The sequence below is a fragment of the Lynx rufus genome, unplaced genomic scaffold (assembly GCF_022079265.1).
Source record: "Lynx rufus isolate CCGP_SWC_20201006 ecotype Redwood Valley unplaced genomic scaffold, mLynRuf1.p SCAF_2, whole genome shotgun sequence".
NCBI lineage: Eukaryota > Metazoa > Chordata > Mammalia > Carnivora > Felidae > Lynx > Lynx rufus.
Window position 1 is genome coordinate 191588438 of NW_025814834.1, and position 24522 is coordinate 191612959.

Genomic DNA, 24522 nt, shown 5'->3' on the forward strand with positions numbered 1-24522 from the left:
CAGATTTGCAGTAGGGAAAAATAGACACATCCAGAAGAGCTTTTTACAGATCTTTCACAAGTACTAATTTATCTGAAATTAGTCTCATTCAACGTCTAAATCCTAAAGAAAGTAAGCTCTACCCCAGAAAGGTACTTCTCCGGCTTGTTGCCTATTATCCTCTACCATCCAGACCACTACCTGGCAGGTAGAAGGTGTTCAATAAATATTTATGAAGTTAATGAACCTGAAATATAGCATCCCCAAACTCCAGAGGGACAAGTATTCTGAAAGTTCATAATCATTAAATGTTTTCAACACACATCCACATGAAATGGTGATATAAAAATCAGTCAGTGACATTTCAGTCAAAGCCTTGACTTGGAGATTCCACTTCAAAACATTAATTAGTTCAGGTAACTGAAGCTGAATGAACCCAACACCCTTGAAATTGCCTAAAATGACCACAGCAATTACAATTTCCCCAAAGATGTCATGTCAGACTATCTCAATCTAACATACTGCCCTCCCTGTGGACAAGATAAGCAGCTGACAAGACAAAGTAAGGAAGACAACATAATCCCTGTCCATTTTTTCCAGTGTGTTGGCTCTGGTCTCTCTGGGCCCAACCAGAGAATGTTGTTTAAAAAAGAATCAAAGAAAAAAATGTGAAGGTAAACCAAATAAACCTTTTCATTCCCTGGCCTGGAGAAGCAGCAGAAGCCTCCAAGTCTCTGTTCTACTCACAAATGGAGCAGACTAGAAGCAATCATGTTATGCACCGCCACCTGAGTTCTCAAATTACTGACTGTCCAGGGACAAATTCACATATAATCTGCCACCCTCTATAAATGCCAGAGGAAAAGGCAAGGAACGCAATAAACTCCCAAGCTATCTTCCATTAACAGATACCACCCATTCTGGGGGCACCTGGCTGGCTCGGTCAGTGGAGTATGCAACTCTTGATCTCGGGGTTATGAGTCTGAGCCCCATGTTGGGTGTAGAGATTACTTAAAAATAAAATGTTAAAAAAAATAGATACAACCACATAACATTGTACACTTATCTCTACTACACATTTGATATACTGGTTATAAAACACATTCCTTCATATACCATGGATGCTCCAGGTTGAGGCCAGTGTTAACATGGAAAACATAGTACAAGTGTCTCTAACGGCTGCCAGGGTTGGTGAACACCTAACCATCTTAACAGCTTAGTAATACAGCTTCATGAGATTTCCGTTCCTTTTTTCCCACATTTCGCTTGTATTTGTAAGCTTTCATTGCTGTCTAACTTAAACAGAATGTAATAGGATAATACAGCTATCATTTATAGGTAATCTCATTCTACCATTAACCAAACATAGAACAGTACTTAGTTTTTTGTTTTGGGTAGAGGTGGGGTGAAATATGAGATGTTATGGGAAAGAATATCCAGAATTGAAGGGACCAAAAGACACACCGCATCTCATTCTCCACCCCAACACACATATTCGTATTTTTCAGGTGGTCATGTCCACTCCCAAGCCTTCAACTACCATTATCACAGTACCATCCAGCCTCCTTCCAGAGTGGCATGATCACAACCACCTAGACACTAACAACTCCCAGAGCAGCATATCCAGCTCAAGCCATTCTTCTGGAATTTATAATTTGAAATCCGGCTTCCACCTAGACACCCCTCTTGGCTATTCTGAAGGGATCTCAAACTGAAATGTCTCAAAAACAACTCATGGTCTTCCCACACCTCACCCCCCCCCCCCCCCCCCCGCTGTCTCAGCAATCCAGCACTACTACCAATCACCTGATTGACCGAGTTAGTAACCCGGGAACTATTAGGCCATATAGTATAGTGGTTACAAGCATGGTCTTTTGAGAAGACAGATAATTGAGGGTTTGAATAACACTACTCATTGGCTCTATGACTAATAAGTGTTAGCAAACTTTGAGTCTCAGCTTCCTTATTTATATAATGGAGACAACAGTACAAAAACCAAAGGGCTAAAGTGAGAATAAAGGGGAAATACATTTGACCCTTGAACACAGGTTTGATCTGCGCAGATCCACTTACACAGGAATTTTGTACAATACTGTAAATGTATTTTCTCCTCCTTATGATTTTTTTAAAAAATGTTTATTTATTTTTTAGAGAGAGAGAGAGAGAAAGTGTATGCTTGCGGAGTGGAGAGAGAGAATCCCAAGCAGGCTCCTCACTGATGTGGGGCTCAGTCCCACAACCATGAGATCATGACCTGAGCCGAAATCAAGTTGGACTGACTGAGCCACCCAGGCACCCCTCCTTATGATTTTCTTAGTAACATTTCTTCTCTAGCTTATTGTAAGAAGACAGTATTATGGTATACATAACATATAAAATATGTGTTAATAAACTATTTTATCAGTATGGTTTTTGGTCAGTAGTACACTATTAGTGGTTAAATTGGCAGGGGTGGGGTGGGGGGAGGAGTCAAAAGTTATACACAGATTTTTGACTGCACTGGTGAAGGTTGGCACCCCTGACCCCTGTGTTGTTCAAGGGTCAACTATACATGTAGCAGTACTGGACCCAGTCCTGAAAAATAGCAAGAATTCCATAAGAGTTAACTGAATTATCTTCTTCCTTTCTCCCCCAAGTCTAGTCAGTTATCAAAATCCACAGGCTCTATCTCGTTTATCTCATGAATAGATGCTCTTGCCTTCATTCTGATTGTCAGAAATCAGGTCTTCATGACTTTTCCTAGATTACTGCAATAACCTCCTTGCTAGTATCCCCTAATTACAGTAATACACCCTGTTTATCCATTCTCCACATTACCATCATAATCCTTCCCAAATGCAAATGTAATTATGATAGCCTTATATTTAACATCATTCAGTACTCCCCAGGACATTCAGAGTAAAGTCCAAATAAGGGTTTCCATATCTGGTCCAGCTTTATCTCCCACCACTCTTCTCTAGTTTTATCTCTTGCCACACCCTTCTAAACACACTATAGTCACCCAGGACTACTTTCATTTTCCAGAAAGAATCATGCTTTCTCTCATTTCTGAGGCTTCATGCTATCCACTCTGATTGGTTGTTGTTCCATCTCATAAATCCTACTTGCCTATTAAGATTCAGCTCAAGTGCTACCTTCTCCAGGAAGCCTGTCCAGTTTGGTATGCTTTTCCTTCTTAATCTGCCCCCTCTCTAGAATTCCTACTGCCTTTTAAGACTCAGCTAAGGTACCACCTCTCCAAGAAACATTTCCAATTTGGTCATAACACTGTTCACTTACCTCTACCACACATTTAATATACAGGTTTAAAATCATTTATTTAATAGTTAATAGGCAACCAGCCACCCTAGGGAGGGACCATGTCTTGTGTTTGTAATTCCAGTACTATAAATGTAGTAAGCACTATAAATACAGTAGGTTATTACAGGTTCTTTAACCTTTCTCCCCTCAAAACAAGTCTGCCTATCTCCTCTCTCTCTCTGACAAATCTGGGTAGATTTGTTTTACCTTTCTTTTTTTTCCTCTTCGCCTATCTGCAGGATCTTACAAATACTCCCATCTTTCAAATAAATGCTACCTTCTTAGGCACATACCACACTGATATTGAGATCTTCAAACCAAGTATCATAAGAAAATAACCTTATTAGATTATATAACAGTAATTAAAAATAGTCCCCTATAGTTGTAAGTGCTTTACATCCTCAATCTGATGCTTGTAAGACTTAAAATAATTCTCTAGAGTCTGGTATGAAGATACTGATCCCCATCTTTAGAATGAAGAAACTCAAGTTAAAAAGCTTTCCAGATATGAAACAACCAGTGGGTAGAGGCAGATAACCTAGGCCATGAACACAAATTTTCTGAATCCTAGTCTGAGGCTCTTCCCACCACTCCACATGGCTTTTAAGAAATTAAGTGAGGGGCGCCTGGGTGGCGCAGTCGGTTAAGCGTCCGACTTCAGCCAGGTCACGATCTCGCGGTCCGGGAGTTCGAGCCCCGCGTCGGGCTCTGGGCTGATGGCTCAGAGCCTGGAGCCTGTTTCCGATTCTGTGTCTCCCTCTCTCTCTGCCCCTCCCCCGTTCATGCTCTGTCTCTCTCTGTCTCAAAAATAAATAAAACGTTAAAAAAAAAATTAAAAAAAAAAAAAAAAAAAAGAAATTAAGTGACTATGCAATTCATCACAGCATCCAGCCCCTACTGCTTGCTGAGCACATTACTGTGGGTTCAAGGGCTCTTCACCGTGTCTTCAGTTAACATTATTAGCAGCTTTTAATTTCTCTGCTTTCAATTTTCTCCGTGGAGACCAATATTTTTTCATAGGCTAGATGACACATATTTGGAAGGCAAATGTTTAAAATAAGGCTTTTCCATAAGAATTTAGAGTTGCCAAAGTAGAAAACCATAGCCCTGCCTGATCTTGTTCTTTGCCATTTCTTTTTTTTTTTAATTTAATACATTTATTTATTTTTGATAGAAACAGAGCACAAGTGGGGGAGGGGCAGAGAGAGAAGGAGACACAGAATCCAAACAGGCTCCAGGCTCCGAGCTGTCAGCACAGAGCCTGATGCAGGGCTCGAACTCACAAACCGGGAGATTGTGACCTGAGCCGAAGTCGGTCACTTAACCGACTGAGCCACCCAGGTGTCCCTGTTTGCCACTTCTGATTGACAATAGCCAATAACTAAAAGTAAGCCTCCATAAATGAATGTACAGAATCCCAACTATTTAGGCATTCATCATAAAACCTTCACAAAGGGAAACAGTCCTAATTTTAGAAGTCTAAGAAAAAACTAGGATTCAGGAGACCAAGCTTTGAGTCCCAGCTTTGCCATGTATTAACTGTATAACTAAAGGACTGTCATTTAATGAGTCCTTACCTAGCACACAGAGATGTAAGGATCAAAGGAGAGGAATAGTCACTTTGGGAACCTTAAAATACAGTTTAAATGTAAAATGTTATCACTACATGCGTTGTGCTAGAATTCAGGCTTTAGATGGGAATCTATCCATTCTCCTCCCCCAACCAGCCCCACCAATTCGCAGTACCTACAACAACCGGGCACACAGAAGATGCTTATAAAATGAAAGTGCTTAGTACTGTACTTGGCACTGTACTTAGCAGCTACTGAAGACAGAGAAGGCAATGGCATCTGCCCTCAAGAAGATTTCATTCTTTTTTTTTTTTAATTAAAAAAAAAAATTTTTTTTTAACGTTTATTTATTTTTGAGACAGAGAGAGACAGAGCATGAACAGGGGAGGGGCAGAGAGAGAGGGAGACACAGAATCTGAAACAGGCTCCAGGCTCTGAGCAGTCAGCACAGAGCCCGACGCGGGGCTCGAACTCATGGACCGCGAGATCGTGACCTGAGCCGAAGTCAGACGCTTAACCGACCGAGCCACCCAGGCGCCCCAAGAAGATTTCATTCTTATTGGGAAGGCCAACACAAATGAAAATGCCAATGGGATAAATACTGGTGACACGTTTTTTAAAGTTCTTTTAGAGATTGTCTAACTCCATTTAGATTAGGAAAAGTTCCAGTATCAGCCTATATACTGGAGCTTTTTCTTTGTAAAATGTTGTATGGTTCTAAATGACACTATAAATTACTATATGTTCTGAGAGTTGAGAAGAAATCAGTGAGGACTGGAGATAGTCTGGGGTTTTTTTGTTTGTTTGTTTTTACATTTTTATTTACTTTTGAGAGACAGAACACAAGTGGGGAAGGGGCAGAGAGAGAATGAGACACAGAATCCGAAGCAGGCTCCAGGCTCTGAGCGGTCAGCACAGAGCCCGATGTGGGGCTCGAACTCACCAACTGTGAGATCATGACCTGAGCCAAAGTCGGACGCTTAATCAATTGAGCCACCCAGGCGCCTTGAGATAGTCTGGTTTCAGGAGAAAGGGGGGCATCCTGATAGAAAAAGTAAAAGAAAAAAGGGAAGACATTCTAGAGCAATCAGATGCAAAGAGGAGAGAATAAGGGGGCTAGGCACATAAAGTATGTTATGAGGGTTAATCTGCATAGAGCATCAAGCATCATGAAAAATAAGGCTGGATAAGCAAGGCAGGCTAGGTAATGAAGGGCACTGAAAGCCAGGCAGTATTTGAATCTGATGCTGTGATAAGTGTGAAGCCATTTAAGGGTTTTGAGTGAAGGAGTAATATGATGAAAGCAACATTTTTACAAGTACTATTTGATAAACAGAATGCAATTTGGAAAAATGGGACAATATTAAGGTCTAGGTTAGGTTGAACTAGGAAGCTAATAGGGTCTAAGGTTGAAAGCTGCTATTCATCCAGCTGTAAAATGAGAGGGCTGCTGAAAAAAAAATTTTTTATATTTCAAAAGAAAAAAAAATCTATACCATCTACTCTCCAGCCAGATATGGAAATGAAAGGAAAAGAATCAATTAACCCACAAATAATCAGTTTTAGGTAACTACGTAACCAGCACCTGAATTAAGTGGTAAAATAGTTTTCCTGTTCCAAGGGAATCTAATCTAGCAGGAGAAACAAAGCTACCTTCCACTGAATCCTTCACTGCCAGGATTAGGAGGGATTCTAGAAATCATCTTGTAAAAACACCATCTGATGCCAGAACAATCCTTTCAACATTCTCAGCAATTAGCCAGGTAACCTCTGTTCAAGTACCTTCAGTGTGGGGAAACCGAGACTTCTAGAGGCAGCCCATTCCCTTCAGACAGCTCAAAGTACTAAAAGTTCTTCCTTATATGGAGGCAAAATCTGCTTCCCTGCAACTTCCACCCACTGATCTTAGTTCTGCCCTTGGAGGTCATACAAAACAAGTGTGCATTAAACACAGAACAAGTACTAACTGTGTGGTAGTGACTATTGAGTACTGTAGCACTCAGAAAGGAAGCAAAGATGACTCGAATTGCAAATCCAGGGGCCTAAGAGAAGGATGACACTATAGGCAGAAACAGGTTTCTGGCATGTACTATTTGGGGCAAGAAGATGAAGTCAGTTTTGGACAAGGAGAGTCTGAAGAGGAGCTGAAGCTTCTAAGTGGGTATTTAGAAATAAAACTTGGGGAAGGACCAAGGCTGGAGAACAATGTTTGCAAGTTATCCACAAAGAAATATCACAAAGTATGAGAATGGATAGGCTCTTGGAGGGATATCACACACAGCAAAAAGAAACTATGAGGTGGATTCTCCAGCAATTTCTTTTGTGGTCTAAAACCAAGAAAAAAATCAGAATTGGCTAGTGATTCCTGCCAAAGCTGCTTCAGAGTCTCATCATTCGAACAATTCAAACAACCCAATTCCTCCAGCCTATTCAAGGCAGTTGTTCAGAAGTAAATGGAACCAGGCTACTCCTGCAGTTCTTGTCTCATCTCACCAGACAATTAAGCCAGTGGTATGAATGTCTACTTGAGTAGGAAGTTGTCACGTTTAAATGTTTTCTACTTTGTCTGGTAGTCGTTCCTCTAAGTCATACCCTTAAGTAAAACTGAAAAGCAGCTATACAAGTCAGCCTGCATACTATGGCAGCCCGACTGATCTGCTTCAAAATGCTTCTTTTGGCCTTGACTTTGTATTTCTGTCCCTGAGATGTTATCCTAATAAAATAATCCGAATGTGGGGAAAGTGACAGGCAGATATTCACTGCAACGTTAACTTAGACCTCTAATTTCAAGGAATGCACCGCGGAAAAAGACTTGAATAGAACACAAAATTTACAGTATTTGTCACATTGGAGTGATGGGGTTTTAGACAACTTCCTGATTTTCCAACCTTCTTTAACATAGTTAATTTCTTTATTAAAAAACAAAACAAAACAAAAACGAGTTCCATTAGGATCTCTCTCCTAAGGTACCACCAAGCTGTAAGACATTAGTTAGTTCTACTCCTAACAATATAGAATTAGAGCCTTGTTCTCATCAGTAGGCTCTACTGCGTCAAAGTAAAACCTAGACATACTAACAGGAGACACAAGTTGGCTATGTGTTTTTTAATTTTTTTTTTAATGTTTATTTATTTTTGGGAGAGACAGAGAGTGCGAGCAGGAGAGGGGCAGAGAGAGAGGGAGACACAGAACCTGAAACAGGCTCCAGATTCTAAGCTGTCAGCACAGAGCTCAAACTCATGGACCGTGAGATCATGACCTGAACTTTGAAGTTGGATGCTTAACCTACTGAGCCACCCAGGTGCCCCTATGGGTTTGTTTGTTTTTTTTAATGTTTATTTTTGAGAGAGAGACACACACACACACACACACACACACACACACACACACACACACACAGAGTGCGAGTGGGGGAGGAGCAGAGAGAAGAGGGAAACACAGAATCCGAAGCAGGCTCCAGGCTCAGAGCTGTCAGCACAGAGTCTGACATGGGACTCGAACTCAAGAACCGTGAGATCATGACCTGAGCTCAAGTCAGACGCTTAACCAAATGAGTCACCCAGGCACTGCACAAGTTGGCTGTTTTAACCAGAAACCAAAGAACAGATACCACTTTGCCCCAGTAAAGATACCATCTAAATCTAACCCAAATCAGGAGCCACTGTTCTTCCTTAAGCATTTGGTTTCAGAGGGAACCAATGACATTTTACTGCCTGAGTCACTGCCATCTGAGGTTTAGATTAAAAGAGAAAGACCTATCTTCTAGGGAGGGAAAGAATCCAATCCAATATCAACACTTGTCTCCTATCTGAAATTCCAGGAGTGAGTAAAGCTAGTTAGAATGTACAAGCTGAAGTCAGACTTAGAACTAGCTGCTTCAACAGTCAGGGCAATAAACAACTTTGTGTGGCCATGGGTTTCCCCTCTCTCTTATACCCAAGGAATATTACGAAGATCAACTATGTAAGAGCATTCAGCAGGCAACTTTTACATTGTATAAGGAAAAAGCACATTGGCTGATTTCAGCTGGCTAGTTGCATAAAGATAGATCTAAGGACGCCATTTGTCCCTAGCCAGGATTCAGCTACAAATAGAGATATGAAAAGATCTGTGACTGTAAGTCTATAATTAAACTTAAGTATAAGAATTTTAATGACCTCTGCAGAAAAACAAAACAAAACAAAACACAAAAAAAGCAAGCTCACTCCTTCCATGAAACATTTCAACTCTATTTTCTAGTCAAATGGAAAAGTTTAACACATGCCTCATAATACAAGGCAAACGAAGCTTTATTTATAAATAAGGGATATTTTTAGAGCTTTGATTCTTTTTTTTTTTAATTTTTTTTTTCAATGTTTATTTATTTTTGGGACAGAGAGAGACAGAGCATGAACGGGGGAGGGGCAGAGAGAGAGGGAGACACAGAATCGGAAACAGGCTCCAGGCTCTGAGCCATTAGCCCAGAGCCTGACGCGGGGCTCAAACTCACGGACCGCGAGATCGTGACCTGGCTGAAGTCGGACGCTTAACCGACTGTGCCACCCAGGCGCCCCTAGAGCTTTGATTCTTTTTATTAAGTTTACATGATGGTATACCAAAAAGAAACAGTTTCATGGTGAAATGCTATAGTCGCATTAAAGATGATTCAACTATAACAACTTAATCAAAATAAACACTGAGCACCAAGAACATAAACTATAACAATTTAAAATAATGGCAATTTAAAATAAATTTAAAATGGCAATTTAAAATAAACGGTAATCTAGGGGCGCCTGGGTGGCTCATTCGGTTAAGCATCCAACTTCCCCTCATGCCATGATCTCATAGTGAGTTCGAGCCCTGCGTTGGGTTCTGTGCTGACAGCTCAGAGCCTGGAGCTTGCTTGGGATTCTGTGCCTCCCCCTCTCTCTGCTCCTCCCTCACTCATGCTCTACCTCTGTCTCTCAAAAATAAATATACGTTAAATTTTTTTTTTAATTAAATACAATAAAAATAAAAAATAAATTAAAAATTAAATTAAATTTAAAAAATAAATAATAATAAACTAAACTAAGCTGTCTAAATGCAGGCAACACCGGGGCACCTAGATGGTTCAGTCGGTTAAGCATCAGGCTCTTGATTTCAGCTCAGGTCATGATCTCATGGTTTGTGAGTTCCAGCCCCATGTTGGGCTCTGCACTGACAGCATGGAGTCTGCTTGGGGTTCTCTCTCTCCCTCTCTCTCTCTCTCTCTCTCTCTCTCTGCCCCTCCCTTGTGCACACGTGGCATGCTCTCTTTCTCTCTCTCAAAAATAAGTAAAAGAAAAGAAAAGAGAAGAAAAGAAAAGAAGGCAACATGAATAAAACAGGAATGTATATATCCTCAATGTAAGAGATATATAAATCTGCTTACTTGCACTGTCAACTAACCCAAAGCTTCCTTCTGGGTGAGTGCCTAATCAGAGGCATTTCTCTATCAAGATCACACCCTCTGAGGAAAAAAGCAAAAATGAAAGTCCTTCAAGGACCCCAGAAATTCCTTTAAACAAACAATGATTCTTGCTGCCTCAATGAAAAATGATTCACTCACTACAGGACATCCAGTGCTTATGATGTGTATATACTGTGCTAAGCATGGTCATGAAGCCTGCCCTAGAAAATCTAATTGGAGAGATAACACTGCACAAACATAGTTATGATACTTTCTAATGCAGTGGTTCTCAATCAAGGGCAATTTCATCCTCCGGGAGACACTAGGCAATGTCAGGAGACATCTTTGGTAGGCACAACTGAGCCAAGTGCTACTGGCATCTGATGGGTGGAAGCCAGGGATACTGCTAAAATCCTACAATGTACAGGCAGGCCAACCCCACAATGAAGAACCATCCAGCCTAAAATGTCAATTGTGCCAATGTTGAGAAACCCTGTTCTAATGTAATAAGGAGCAAAAGGGAAGCACAAGAGGTATAAATAAAACGCCACGGGTTCAGGACTTTCTAAATCAGAATGTCAACCTGTACTATCCAATGAAAGCTAATTAAGGGTCTAATGTGGAGAATTTTGTAAACTGGACAAGGGAATTTAGATTTAATTCTTTGGGAATATGAAGCCAGGGAAGATGAAAATGGTTCTTTTTAAAAGATTAGCCTGGTTGTAGTAGAGAAGGTGAAGTATGAAAGCCATGTTAATAGAAAGTAAAAAAAAAAAAAAAAAGAAAATGATGACAATTCAAAGGAATAATCACTAGGAGTGGGCAAGATGTGGCTTGAGGATCCTCAGATTTCAACTTCAGATTAAATTTCAAACCAGACAGGGGCACCTGGGTGGCTCAGTGGGTTATACGTCCCACTTCAGTTCAGGTTATGATCTCATGGTTTGTGGGTTCGAGCCCCGTGTCAGGCTCTGTGCTGACAGCTCTGAGCCTGGAGCCTGCTTCAGATGCTGCGTCTCCCTCTCTCTCTGCCCCTCTCCCATTTGCGCTCTCTCTCAAAAATAAATAAACATTAAAAAAAAATTTTTAATTTCAAACTAGAGAGTTCAACTTCCAATGACACTTTGTATTTGCTCGTTTAAGTAAAATGCGTCTTTAAAAAAAAAAAGTCTATTTTTGAGAGAGAGACAGAGAGAGACAGAGAGTGAGTGCGGGCGAGTCAGGGAGGGGCAGAGAGAGTGAGAGGCTGACAGGGGGTCTACAAAGGGCCTTGCGCTGACAACAGCGAGACTGATTTGGGGATTCCGGGCTCAAACTCCCAAACTGTGAGATCATGACCTGAGCCAAAGTGAGACGCTCAACCGACTGAGCCACCCAGGCACCTGTAAAATGCATCAAGTGCTTCACAGAAAACTGAAAGGAGGAAGTCACTTTTACAAGGCTTAGTTCCTGGTTACAAAAATAATCGCAGCTAAACCTACGTACGTATAACCAAAAAAAGGGGGTGAGAAAAAAGATCGCCCTCCAGATTGGAAACAAACCATTTTACAAACTAAACAGCTAACCTCCTCAGAGCAAAAATACACGCACTGAAACTTAACATTACCACCAGTCTGGGCTCGCATGACAGGTTGTACCTGACAAAATGCTTTTCACTGCTACCATTTTATTTAAGCTCCTCTCAGACATAAACTACGTCCACCTGACTGACAAAGTATTTCTAGTGAAGAAAAAGGTAGGCAATTCCTACAGAAAAAAAATGTCTTCCCTCCTACAGACATTTCTTTATGCTGGACCAGTGCAACTCAAACAATAAGCAAATTGCCAACTGCTGAATGAAACCCAAACGCGTTCAAACGAGGCATCAAAAGCCCTTCACAGGGGCGCCTGGGTGGCGCAGTCGGTTAAGCGTCCGACTTCAGCCAGGTCACGATCTCGTGGTCCGTGAGTTCGAGCCCCGCGTCAGGCTCTGGGCTGATGGCTCGGAGCCTGGAGCCTGTTTCCGATTCTGTGTCTCCCTCTCTCTCTGCCCCTCCCCTGTTCATGCTCTGTCTCTCTCTGTCCCAAAAATAAATAAACGTTGAAAAAAAAAAAATTTAAAAAAAAAAAAAAAAAAGCCCTTCACAACTTGGCAGCCATCTATCTACCTTTTTTCCTGGTCTTACTTCCACCACAAACTCCAGGCGAACTCCGATACTCCAGGTGCTTCACTGAATATATGCCTCTGCACCTTTGCTCTTGTTTCCTCTAATTGGGATACCTTATTCCGACATCTGTCTGGATGTGCTGCAAACACCTCCAACTAAATACGTCCAAAATTCATTTTCTTTCCATGCCACCTCCCCAACTTACCCCTCTCCTCTCACATTACCTACCTTGGTGAATGGTACCACCCAGTTCCCTAAGCCAGAAAACCAGGCACTCATCCTAGACGACTTCTATTTCTTCATTTCCTTTTTTAAAAAATGTGTATTTATTTTTGAGAAAGAGAGAGAGAGAGAGAAAGCGTGAGCTGGGGAGGGGCAGAGAGATAGACACACACACACAGAATCCCAAGCAGGCTCCAGGCTCTGAGCTGTCAGCACAGAGACGAACGAGGGCTTGAACTCACAGACTGCGAGATCATGACCTGAGCCAAAGTTAGATGCCCCACCACTGAGCCACCCAGGCACCCCTCTTCATTTCCATTAATAATCAGCCTCCAATTCTATGGTTTCTATTTTTTAAATACTGCTCAAGGGGCACCAGGTGGCTCAGTGGGTTGAGTGTCCCAATTCGGCTCAGTTTGTGATCTCCTGGTTGGCTGGTGAGTTCCAGGCTCACCGCTGTCAGCCTATCAGTGCAGAGTCTGCTTCAGATCCCCTATCCCCCTTCCTCTGCCCCCCCCCCATATTAAAAAACAATACATACATACTTACTGCTCAAATCCGATCCCTCCTCTCCTTCCCATGGTCACTGTCTCAGTTCAGGCCAAGACTATGGCAACAGCTTCCCAACACTGGTCTACTCTGCCATCATGTCCCTTCTGCCTTGACAAACTAAACTTCCTAAAACATAAATCTGACCACATCATTTTCCTAAGATCCACATTATGCAGCACAATTTACAAGGTCCTTTATATCTGACCCACCACTTCCCACTTCCTCCGTTTCTCCAAGCATTACTAGAATTTCAGTTACTGAATTAGCCATGGTCTTTCACATGTCCAGATCTCCATGTCCTTGCACTTGTACTCTTTGCCTGGAAATCCTTTTTCCAGACTGACCACACAGCTAAGTAAGTTTTGCAAGACTTATCCTCCCATTTCCTCCTCAAAGCTTGGAAGTCTGGCTCAGGTATTCCTCTCTCTATTCTCCCATAGCCCTGTACTCACACAGTGCATTATGACAGTGCATATGGCAAGCCATCCCTGATTTACTTGTCTGCCCCCCTACACTCCATGGTAACAGCTGTATCCCTGGCCACCAGGCCAAGTGCCTCATTTAGTATGTACCTCACACATATTAAGGGCTCAATGAATGAGTGGTGAATGTTGAATGTGCTGGGCTGTCCTGTTTTTCAGCTGAACAGGGATCCCTACAAAGAGCTTCAACTGACACAGTTCTGATACGAACCTCTGCCTGAAAAGGTGCTCGTCCTCTCACCAAGCTTCATGCTGTTTATCCTTCAAAATTCATCTTAAATTCTGCTCTGCAGAAGGGATCTTCCTAAGCCCTAAGTTATATATTTCCAACACTGTTCTTTCCTAACACTCACCACATTTGTAATTACTTCTTAAACGTCCCGGCAAAGGTCTGGCTTTTTTTTTTTTCTTCCAAAACTGCATTCCCTAGATATGGCAGGGTGCTTGACAGAATAAACACAATTTGTTAGACTGAATTTAATCCTGTGAGATATGCAGAGATCTCTGCTTAAAAGATAAGAAAAATAAGGCTCAAGGAAGTTAATGCATCTACAGCTACAGAAACTTAGCAGAGCGGACAGACCAAACCTGAGCCATCTGATTTCAGGTCCAGAAGTATGCAACACCTTCAATAAAGTTAAACAAGCCTTTCAGAATAGGAGCAACAGACCTGGAGGAAGGAGAGGCTATCTGATTGCAAACACAAAGACCTGCCCCACTCTCTTGTGAAAAACTACCCAGGTATTCCAAACAGGTTGCATTTAAAAAAAAAAAAAAATTCCACGCAGCGGGCGGTCTTTAACCTGCAGCTGCCCGCCGCGACTCGACACCGACCGGAAGACCACTCAGAGGTAAAGAAAGAGGTTCCTGGGAAACAGTCGTGGGAAGGACCTGGGGCTGTTAATCTAAATAACTGAGGTCTTAAGTCCAACTGTTTCCTTCACTCGCTATACGGTCGTAGACCAGCCTCTCCTCCCCGGGGATCAATTTACCCATCTGTGCAATGGGGAGGAGATGGGGCATAGAGAAGACTCTAAGGTGTCGTTGGTTCCTTAGGAATGCCTACGTCTGGGCACCTTAGGAATCAGGCCCCCGCTGAGGCTGACGGCCAGGACTGCAAAATCCAGCGGAGGGGCCTCCCCAGAGGAGCCCGGCTCCGTTGGTCACCCTGGCCCCACCTCAAGAGACCGCGCCCAGGATCCCGGGTCGGCCTGAGGGCCTCCGCTATGGCCCCTTCAGCAACGCTCACCGTACGCGCATAGGTCGGTAAGACCATTAACAACTCCAGAGACCAGTGGGCCGCGGAGTGGACCCCCGTCCCTACCCGGCCGCGTACCCTCACCTCAGAGTTCCGCCTCACCTCCGGACTGCGATCAGCCGCTCTCCACTTCCGGCAAGAACCGCCCAGCAATCTTCGCGCGACCCACTTCCGGGCCCTTACTGGGCGCGGCACCCCCACCGGAAATGGACGGCTGCTGAAACGCCGAGCTAGTGGAGGGACCCGGGAGGAAGTCTGGCCGCCCCGCTCGTGGCTCCGCCCCGCTCGTGGCTCCGCCCCCTATTCTCCACGCCCGGAAGGGAGAATCCAGGCTAGACCGGAGGGCACGTGGGAGAGGGTCCCGCCCCCAAAGCCGGAGCGGCCCCCGGTGTGTGCTCAGGGGTAGGCCACGCCTCCCTGCCAACTGGCGGGAGCCGAGTCGTCCGGGCCAATGAAGGGCCGAAATTACCAGCTAAGCTCCACCTCCGGAGAAGGAGAACAGGTGAGTGGCTAAATTAGTGCTCCTATCAATGCGGTCTCAATGACCGAGGCCAGTGCCTTAGCCTAGCCGTCGGAAGGGGTCTTGGAGGGACTAGGAGTCAGGATTTTCGGGGAATCCCGGACAATCGTCCACTCTCCGAGGAGATTGAGGCGAAGCTCCGCCTCTTTGGGCGTGCATATCTCAGTGTCGCCGTTTGTGACGTGCGGATGCCTTTGGTCTGAACAGTGCCCTAGGGATACCTCGCGAGGCCGGTGTGGGGAGGTGGTTGGTGAGGGCGCGTGGGTCCAGCCCTGGGTTTCTGGGCATGCCCGCCGTCGCTCGGCTTGCTGGCTGGGAAGGTGGAGGCTCGCCCCACTTCCTGTTTGTTCCGTGTGCTCTGTGACCATAGATGGTCAGGTCTGGGACCGCGCGGAAGCCTCCGCCCCGCGGTTTTGGAGTCCTTCCTCCCCGCGCGCAGGGTGTGGTCCCCGAGAATAAGATGAGCGGAATGAGCGAAGATCATCCTCCGCTCCGCTAAAACCGGTTTGTGAGGCCGCCTCGCCCGGAACTGGGCGTGCCCTGCCACCTGCCACTCAGTCCCGGGGACATTAGGCTCCGTGGCCGCAGCCCGCGGGGGAGAGAGATTTCGCGTGGTCCTCGGGCCTGGGGATCAGAGCTTTGTTCCCTCAAGGCTCACACTTTCCAACCGGTGATTATCCTCCCACAAAGATTTATTTCCAGAAAAAATTGGCGAGTGCAATTGTTCCCACTCCTTCGGCTGAGCGACGGTGACAGCTCCAAGCTTCAAGTTGAATGCAGGCGCTATATGCCAAAGTCACTCGACAGATACAGTTCTTATAATAATAGCCACCATTTACTGCGCACTATGTGCCAGGCCTGTGCTGAATGCTTCAAGAACATTTTCATGTAATCCTAATAGGAACTCGCGGTGGTAGATGCTATTATGGCCTCCAGTTTTCAAATGGGGAAGCTAAATTACTTGCCAAAGTCACAAAGTAACTTAGAACTTTGAAGTAAACACATCTAAATGATGAAATCCCATGAGTATGCCACAGACCATACTGAAATAACATGTGCCACAGTTCTGAGTTAGTGATGCCTCTGGATGGGGAGACATCCTGGGTTTCCATAATTCCTGGCTTGGGCACTTTACTAGGGATTAGACTGGCTAGGTTACCTGACTTGGCTGAACCTGGGCCTCTTTTTAATTTTGTGACTTCCAGTATGTTTAAAAGAAAAATGACCACATGACAAAATAGGGTACAAAAAATTTATATTTTAAATATTTACATTTAACAAAAAACACTTTCTCTCTCTCTCTCTCTCTCTCTCTCACACACACACACACACACACACACATCACACAAATATATCAAATAATTATATTTGAGTGCTTCATGTTTGTGAAACCTAGGGCAAATAGCCTCCCTGACCCTCATTGTAATTAGCTCTCCAAAGCCCTCAATCTCTTTCTGAATTTAGAGACAGCAGATACCTAGACATGCATTCCAGATGTAAGGGAGAGAGGGGAGGAAACAGGAAGAAGGATGAAAGGAAGAAAGTTTTCCTATTTACAAAATGGGGATAATAATTTGTGGGGTTGAAATAAGAAACAGAAGCAGTAACCTATATGAAACTACATTGTAAAGTGATTCTTTGTAAAGAGTGCACACATGAGTAAGTCACAACCCCTGCCCCTAAGGAAACTTCTAATCTTTTAAGGAGTCTAACCACATGTATTTGTAACCCCACAGGAGGCAATTTAAGAGCAGTGTCTATCACTTTATTTATTTTGTAACATTTTAAAAGTTCATTTATTTTGAGAGAGAGGCAGGGAGGGGCAGAGAGAGGGAGAGGGCAAATCCCTGTGCTTTTAGCACAGAGCCCAAGGCAAGGCTCTAACCCACGAATCATGAGATCATGACCTGAGCCAAAGTCAAGAGTCAGACACTTAACTGACTGGGCCACCCAGGTGCCCCTATTTATTCATTTGTTTATACACTGAAAAAAATGAGTTCATGATTGAGTTCTTCCTCAAGAAGCATCGTAGGCACCTTGCTACTTTGCACTAGACACAATGAGGAGTATGAGAGTGGACTAGTCAGACTCTGTCCCTGCCCTCATGGAGCTTACAATCTTTTTTTTTTTTTTTCAACGTTTATTTATTTTTGGGACAGAGAGAGACAGAGCATGAACGGGGGAGGGGCAGAGAGAGAGGGAGACACAGAATCTGAAGCAGGCTCCGGGCTCTGAGCTGTCAGCCCAGAGCCCGACGCGGGGCTCGAACTCACGGACCGCGAGATCGTGACCTGGCTGAAGTCGGACGCTTAACCGACTGTGCCACCCAGGCGCCCCTTGGAGCTTACAATCTATTGTGGAAACAGGTGTTGCCATCTGGGGCAGTCATCAGAACTACTATTGACTTCCAGCTTTTTCCTCCTCACTGATCTTGCCCAATTTCTCATCCATGGTGGGCTTTCATCAGGCACATGACCAATGAGTGCCTTGAATTTGGAATCGTCATTTCCTGGGCTGAGATGGGTGGGGAGAACATTGAGAGCAGACCTGAGTAAAAGGTAGGAGAGATGGAATCTGTGACTGGCTGAGGTGAGAGGTTCCTATAGAAGAATAGGAGTTAAGGCTGAAGAGAAAGAGGTTGAACAAGCTGTGCCAGACAAGAGAGGTAAAACCTTAATGTGAAAGAAAGAAGGAGTTGGTTAGATTCCATTTTAGAAATATAACTCTAACTGCAGGATAGAGCATGGGCTTGAGAGGAGGGGGAAGAGGCAGAGGGATCTGTCAGAAAATAGGTACAAAGGTAGCATAGGGTCTGAATCAAGGCTGGGACATGGGGGTACAATGTAGAGGAGACAATGCAGAAGGGACAGGGCAGAAGATGCCATTGTTATCAAGGGGATGGTGAGGAGGAAGATGACAAGGAGAAAGGCAAATGGAAGGGGGATGATCTGAATATGAACCTTTAGGCTAGACCTAGTTCCCCAGGTATACACTCCCACCGAATACTACTTTTCCTTCCTGGCTGGTATCACAGTTCTAATTAAGTAATGATCTGTGCACTTGTCTTTTTCTTTCTTTCTTTCTTTCTTTCTTTCTTTCTTTCTTTCTTTCTTTCTTTCAGAGAGAGAGCGCAAGAGCTGGGAGGGGCAGAGGGAGAGGGAGAGAGAAAATCTTAAGCAGGCTCCATGCTCAGAACGGAGCCCAATGCGGGGCTTGATCTCACGACCATGAAATCATGACCTGAGCTGAAATCAAGAGTCAGACGCTTAACCGACTGAGCCACGCAGGCGCCCCTGTACACTTGTCTTTTAATGTTTTCTTTCCTTGTAAGTACCTTGAGGTCAGAGTCTTTGCCTCTCTAGCACAAAATTAATCCTCAGTAGATATTTATGGGAAAATGTGGCTAAATGAAAGGGTGAGAGGGGCCAAGATGGTTCTGAGACTTGGAGCATGGGTGAATGGAAGGTGGGAAGAAGTCTGGATTAGGGTTTGGGGGTTTCGAGCCTCAGACTTCAAAATCCAGCCTGAGAAGAGAAAGAAGTACAGTGAATCATTCTGCAAGCAAGAATTGCCAACAGAGAGTTGATTGATTCTTACACAATTCCCCTCTTCATGTCTTTTGCCACTTTCGTATTTTGCCTGGATTTCAGCACATTCTAAACCTGCAGAATCGCTTTGTCTCTGAGGGTACCACCCAAGATTCTTCCTTATCTCTCAGAGTTTCAGACACAGAAGTCTGGCAGTTCATCTGGAGCGTTTCCCAGCCTGGCTCAGAAGATCGCCTGTATCTGTGCAGCCTGGCTCAGAGCCTGTCTGCATTTGGGCAGATCCTGTATCCCCCAGCCAGAAGGGACTGATAACAGACAACGATCTCTGTGAGCCCATCTTTCTTCCTCTCCCACAGAGGGCCCCAGGCTCCAGCCTGAGTTAGTTAGGGTCTCAGGTCCAAAAATTACAAATTGGCAAAAGAAATATTGGCCATATGATACAGTGGTTAAGATCTGGCTTTGATGTCACTTGGACCTGAACTTGAATCCCAATCTGCCACTTACTGTGTGATCTGAGTCAAGTCAGTTAACCACATAGAAGGATATTAATACCCATCTTGGGGGCGCCTGGGTGGCTCAGCCGGTTGAGCGTCTGACTCTTGGTTTCAGCACAGGTCTTGATCTCACAGTTTGTGAGTTCAAGCCCCACATCGGGCTCTGAGCTAAGAGCACGGAGTCTACTTGGGATTCTGTCTACCTCTCTCTCTCTCTGCCACTCCCCTGCTCTCTGTCTCCCTCTTTTTCTCTCTCTCTCAAGAGCTAAGAGCACGGAGTCTGCTTGGGATTCTGTCTACCTCTCTCTCTCTCTCTCTCTGCCACTCCCCTGCTCTCTGTCTCCCTCTTTTTCTCTCTCTCTCAAAAAATAAACTTAAAACAACATACCCATCTCGAATGGTTGATATGAAGACGAGGAGGGAATTTGTAAAACACTTGGTTCCCAGTGAATACTAGTGAGAAGTAACAATTAGAGAAGTAACAATTATTATTCAGTACAGAGAGTCTATTATCTGTGTTCGTGGTGAAGGCCACCAGAAAGCAAAATAAGGTGTCAAGTGTCAACGTCCTGGATGGTGTCACCAGACCACTGCTGCTACTGCCACATCATTGGCAAGTCTCCCCACAGGGTCTGCTTCTTTACATCGCTACCTTTTGATTCAAAGTCTGGGCTTGTACCCTTGGCTGCAAGTAAGATAGATAAATCGGTTAGGAATACGAATGCTTTGGCTGCAGAACACTTGACTGTGGTGACTTTTTTTTTTAAGTATATTTTTCTCAAGAAAAATGGAGGTAGGCAGCTTTATTGGTTCAGGAAAATCATCTGATATCTCTGTGATTCAATTAGACTTACCTTTATTTTTTTAAGTGTCTTTATTTATCTTGAAAGAGAGAGCACAAGCGAGGGAGGGGGAGAGAGAGAATCCCAAGCAGACTGTGTGCTGTCAGTGCAGAGCCCAACGCGGGGCTCGAACTCCCTAACCATGAGATCATGACCTGAGCCGAAATGAAGAGTCGGATGCTTAACCAACGAGCCACCCAGGTGCCCCTCAGTTAGACTTACCTTTGGAGTTGCGAATTGGCTGTTGTAGCCCAAGCCATTATGTCACATTTAAGGAAAGAGGAAACAGGAAGGAGGTAGAGCATCTGAAATTGAAAAGCTAGTTTTCCAAGGAGCTCCATGAAGCATACCCTGCTTTCTGTCTCATAGCTAGAACCAACAGTCAACAAATATTTCAGCTTCCTGGTTCCTCAAAGGAATACTTCCAAGGTTGCACATTTCACAGTGTTTCTGAGGGCCCCCAGAAGGACCAAACCCCAGTTGCCTACAGCAGTAACCCACTCATTAATGAACCCTTTACTGGCTTTTCTCCCTACCCCAACGCACTTGTCTCAGGACAAGAGAATGGGATTGGCTGGGTCTGCTTTGGCCCTAGCAAAGTGATAGAGAGCATTGTCGGCTTTGATGCTGTAAGGTGCACTCTCTCTTTGTTTGGGGTCTTACCCAGATATATGAAGGGGTTGCAGATGCTGAGTGTCCAATAGGAATGATAGGTGCGCACTATAATAAATTCCCAGAATGGTCCAACATCAACACATACCCTTTTAAACTTCAAAAAATGAAACAAAATGCTTCACTAAAATACCCCCCCCCGCCTTTTATAACCTGAATTGTCATCACTGCACTCTCCCCCCTACCCAGAAAAAGGAACTGACAAAACCCTCATCAGTTACTTCCTCCAGCTCCAGGTCTAGGACTTCCAACTAATGTTGATTTTCTGCCAGTTCCATCATGATGCTTCCTTAATGTTCCTGAGCCTATGGACTGAACTTTAAAGTCAACCACCACAACATACCACATCCTATATATGTTGGGGTGGGGTGAGGGGGAGAAGAAAATTAGATACAATATGTAACTACTGAACTGACATGGCAAGAGACCTTTCTATAGCTATCACAAGGTCTTAGTTGATAGTTTTGACTTCATGAGTTCACGTATCTATTACCTATTCCATTGTCTCTGTCTTCAACCAGCACTTAATCAGGGTCACAGTGATGTGAAAAGAAAGAGGACATGAAGGAAACATGCTGCTATCTTAAAGGACCTGGTCAAGAAGTGGCATGTATTACTTCCACTATGCTGCATGAATAGAATGTGATTACATAGCTTGTAATTGGAGCTATGAGTTTTCTGTAAGTAACCCAAACCTAGTTCTTGCCTGTTCTGCCTGTAACATATTCCCATAATTTTCTGCACTAGACATGGCAAGAGTAGGAGGTCCCCTAAGTATCCTCTGGATTATATTCATAACCCTCCCTTCCTATTGCATAGTGACAGTTCTCCTTTGCCGTGATAATCGGCACGTTCACCCCAGCCAACCATCATAATCCAAGATATGCAGGTAAAGTTTAACCACAGGCTGTCCAGAAGTAAAAGCCCTAATATGTAGCATTTGCCAATTTCTGTGGTGTAAATACTCCCACCATGACTGATTTTGAACAATATGTCAATGAATGTAGAGTTGAGAAAAAGGCACTGTGGTATGTGGAATAATGGCTCTCCAAAGATGACCATATCCTAATCTCTGGAAACTGTTAATATACTATCTTACATGGCAACAGGATGTGATGAATTTAAGGATACTTAATGGGGAGATTATCCAGGTAGGCCCAATACAATTACATGCATCCTTATAAGGAAATGAAAAAGCAGGAAGTTAGCATCAGAAAAAGAGATGAGTTGTGGCCCCTGGGTGGCTCAGTGGATTAAGTGTCCGACTTCAGCTCAGGTCACGATCTCATGGTGGGGTTCGTGAGTTTGGGCTCTCTGTTGTCAGTGCAGAACCTGCTTCATATCCTCTGTCTCCCTCTCTCTACCCCTCTCTGCTCACGCATATGTATGCTCTCTCTCTCTCTCTCTCTCTCAAAAATAAACATTAAAAAAAGAAAGAAAGAAAAAGAGTTGTGATGATGAAAGCAGAAGTCTTAGTGATACGATCAAGGAATATGGGCAGCCTCAAGAAGCTAGAAAAGGTATGTAACCAATTTTTTCTCAGAGTCTCGAGAAGGAACACACCTGTACTAACACCTTGATTTTTTTTTTTTCTTAGCCCAATAGGACCCATTTCAGATTTCTGATCTTCAGAACTATAATAAATCTGTGCTGTTCCATTTATTTGTGGCCGCTAAATTTGTGGTCATTTGTTACAGCAACAGTAGGAAACTAACATGTGCACTCAGTCAGTTCTTGTAAACCTGTATGAGTGGGCTAGCACACCACTGGATTAACTTTTTTTTTTTTTTTTAATCTGTTACCTAGTGGCAAGAGAAGCCCAGACTGGCAAATGGCAGCCTTAGTTTACAATCCAGTGGAGCTGTTTTCATATCCTCTGGTGGGAGCATTCCTCCCTTGGGTAATAAAATTTGAGAAGAGCCATGCTCAGAATCACAGAGACATGAAGATCAACATTTAGTACTCCATTCGATAGAACAGAATTGCCATTCCACATTTACCCTTTCTTCCTGGTTCTAAGTGAAATGCTACTGCAGTTTGCTTATTGGTTCAGAACTCACCATGCATCTTACGGGATAGAACTTCAGTCTCTCAAGATGTTGTCTCTTACTTACGGCCGTGTATTGGGCACCTTTGGTGCCTGTTGGTACACCTTTCTACTCCAGCCATTGCTGTGGGTACCATGTTCATGCAGGTGTGACCTGACAGTCCAAGGCTTCAACTGCTTTCTTCAAGTATCTCGCGTTCTGCCCCAGGGCTTTCATGGAATTCACCCGATGGGATCTGGGGGAACATGCACAGTTATTTTGATACACGTGTCGACCTGAAAGTGACAACTTGAGAATGCAGAGGAGTTAATGAGCAATTGGGAAACCCTTCACCAATAAAGGACAGGAGCTTGTGAATAAATACTCCCTCTTCCTTCCCTAGTTGGACAATTATGAGGCACATTCTGCTTCAGAATGTCTCCAGGAGAATCAAAACCCACACACGCAAAGCAGTGACCTTCCAGATCAATCATCCTTGGATTGGCTTTCCTGGTTTGCCTGTATTTTACTCTTCCTAGTCTCTGACCCCATGTTCCTTGAGATTACTCCTGAAAATAAACTACCTGTTTGTAAGCACTTGTCTCAGACTCTGCTTTTGGGGGAAATTAAGTCTAAAAGATTTGGTAGTAGGAGTGACCCTAGAAAGCAGATTCTCAGTATGGGATTCTGGAACTGGCTCAGACCTCAATGAGCACCCCGTTCCCCGTGGTATGTGCAGTAGTGATAATCCTTGACAATGCAGTAGCCTCATAATTACTAAAATTCTTACCAGTGTCATACTATAATAAGGTGTATAAGAAAGGTGAAGCATTGACTATTTTTTTTAACGTTTATTTTATTTTTGAGAGAGAGACAGAGAGACAGAGTGCACACTGGGGAGGGGAAGAGAGAGAAGGAAACACAGAATCCGAAGCAGGCTTCAGGCTCTGAGCCGTCAGCACAGAGCCCGACACGGGGCTCAAACTCACGAACCATGAGATCATGACCTGAGCCGAAGTCAGAGCCTTAACCAACTGAGCCACCCAGGTGCTCCAAGCATTGACTTTAGAGGTAGAAGTAACATTTGAATGGCCTCGGGCAATGATATTATAAGGATTATGGTGTCGTCTAGCTTTTGTTAATGGTTTTTGAAGTCTGGGGGAAAAAAGATAACATCAGGTTAGCTGTCAATGTAAATACGTATATTTATTTGAGTTAAATGTATGTACTTACATATATGTTTATATCATATATATATCAACCCTGGCTTGAGTGTTACACTGAACTAAACTTAGTCACTTTTTCTCCATCAGTCATTTCTTTCTGTCCCTTTCCCTAACTTCTCTGCTGCATGTGACAGTTCCTTAAAGTTCAGTCTTAGATTCTTTATTCTTTGCTCTTTCCACTGATGAATTAGCCTCATCTCATGTCTTCAGTTATTATCTTCATTTCAGTGTCTCTCTGGTGTGTCTGCCATCCTTTAATTTAGCTTTAGGTT

General features: G+C 43.8%; 1 protein-coding gene and 1 long non-coding RNA gene across 5 annotated transcripts in view; one reads left to right on the forward strand and one right to left on the reverse strand.

Annotated features, from left to right (window-relative positions):
- CAP1 (cyclase associated actin cytoskeleton regulatory protein 1) overlaps window positions 1-15122 on the reverse strand; it is a 28596-nt gene extending 13474 nt beyond the window's left edge. For 2 of the 4 annotated variants that reach the window (XM_047084821.1, XM_047084823.1), the window contains exon 1: window positions 15006-15114. The gene's annotated coding sequence lies outside the window, so the exon portion shown is untranslated. Of the gene's footprint in view, window positions 1-15005 lie in introns of all 4 variants that reach the window. The other 2 variants (XM_047084822.1, XM_047084824.1) reach the window with 2 other exon arrangements.
- A 28-nt stretch (window positions 15123-15150) lies between these two features.
- On the forward strand, window positions 15151-23674 carry LOC124515801 (uncharacterized). The gene is made up of 3 exons (XR_006962878.1): window positions 15151-15423; window positions 22435-22517; window positions 22804-23674. It is a non-coding gene; the product is annotated as an uncharacterized LOC124515801 (long non-coding RNA).
- The last annotated feature ends 848 nt before the right edge of the window (window positions 23675-24522 follow it).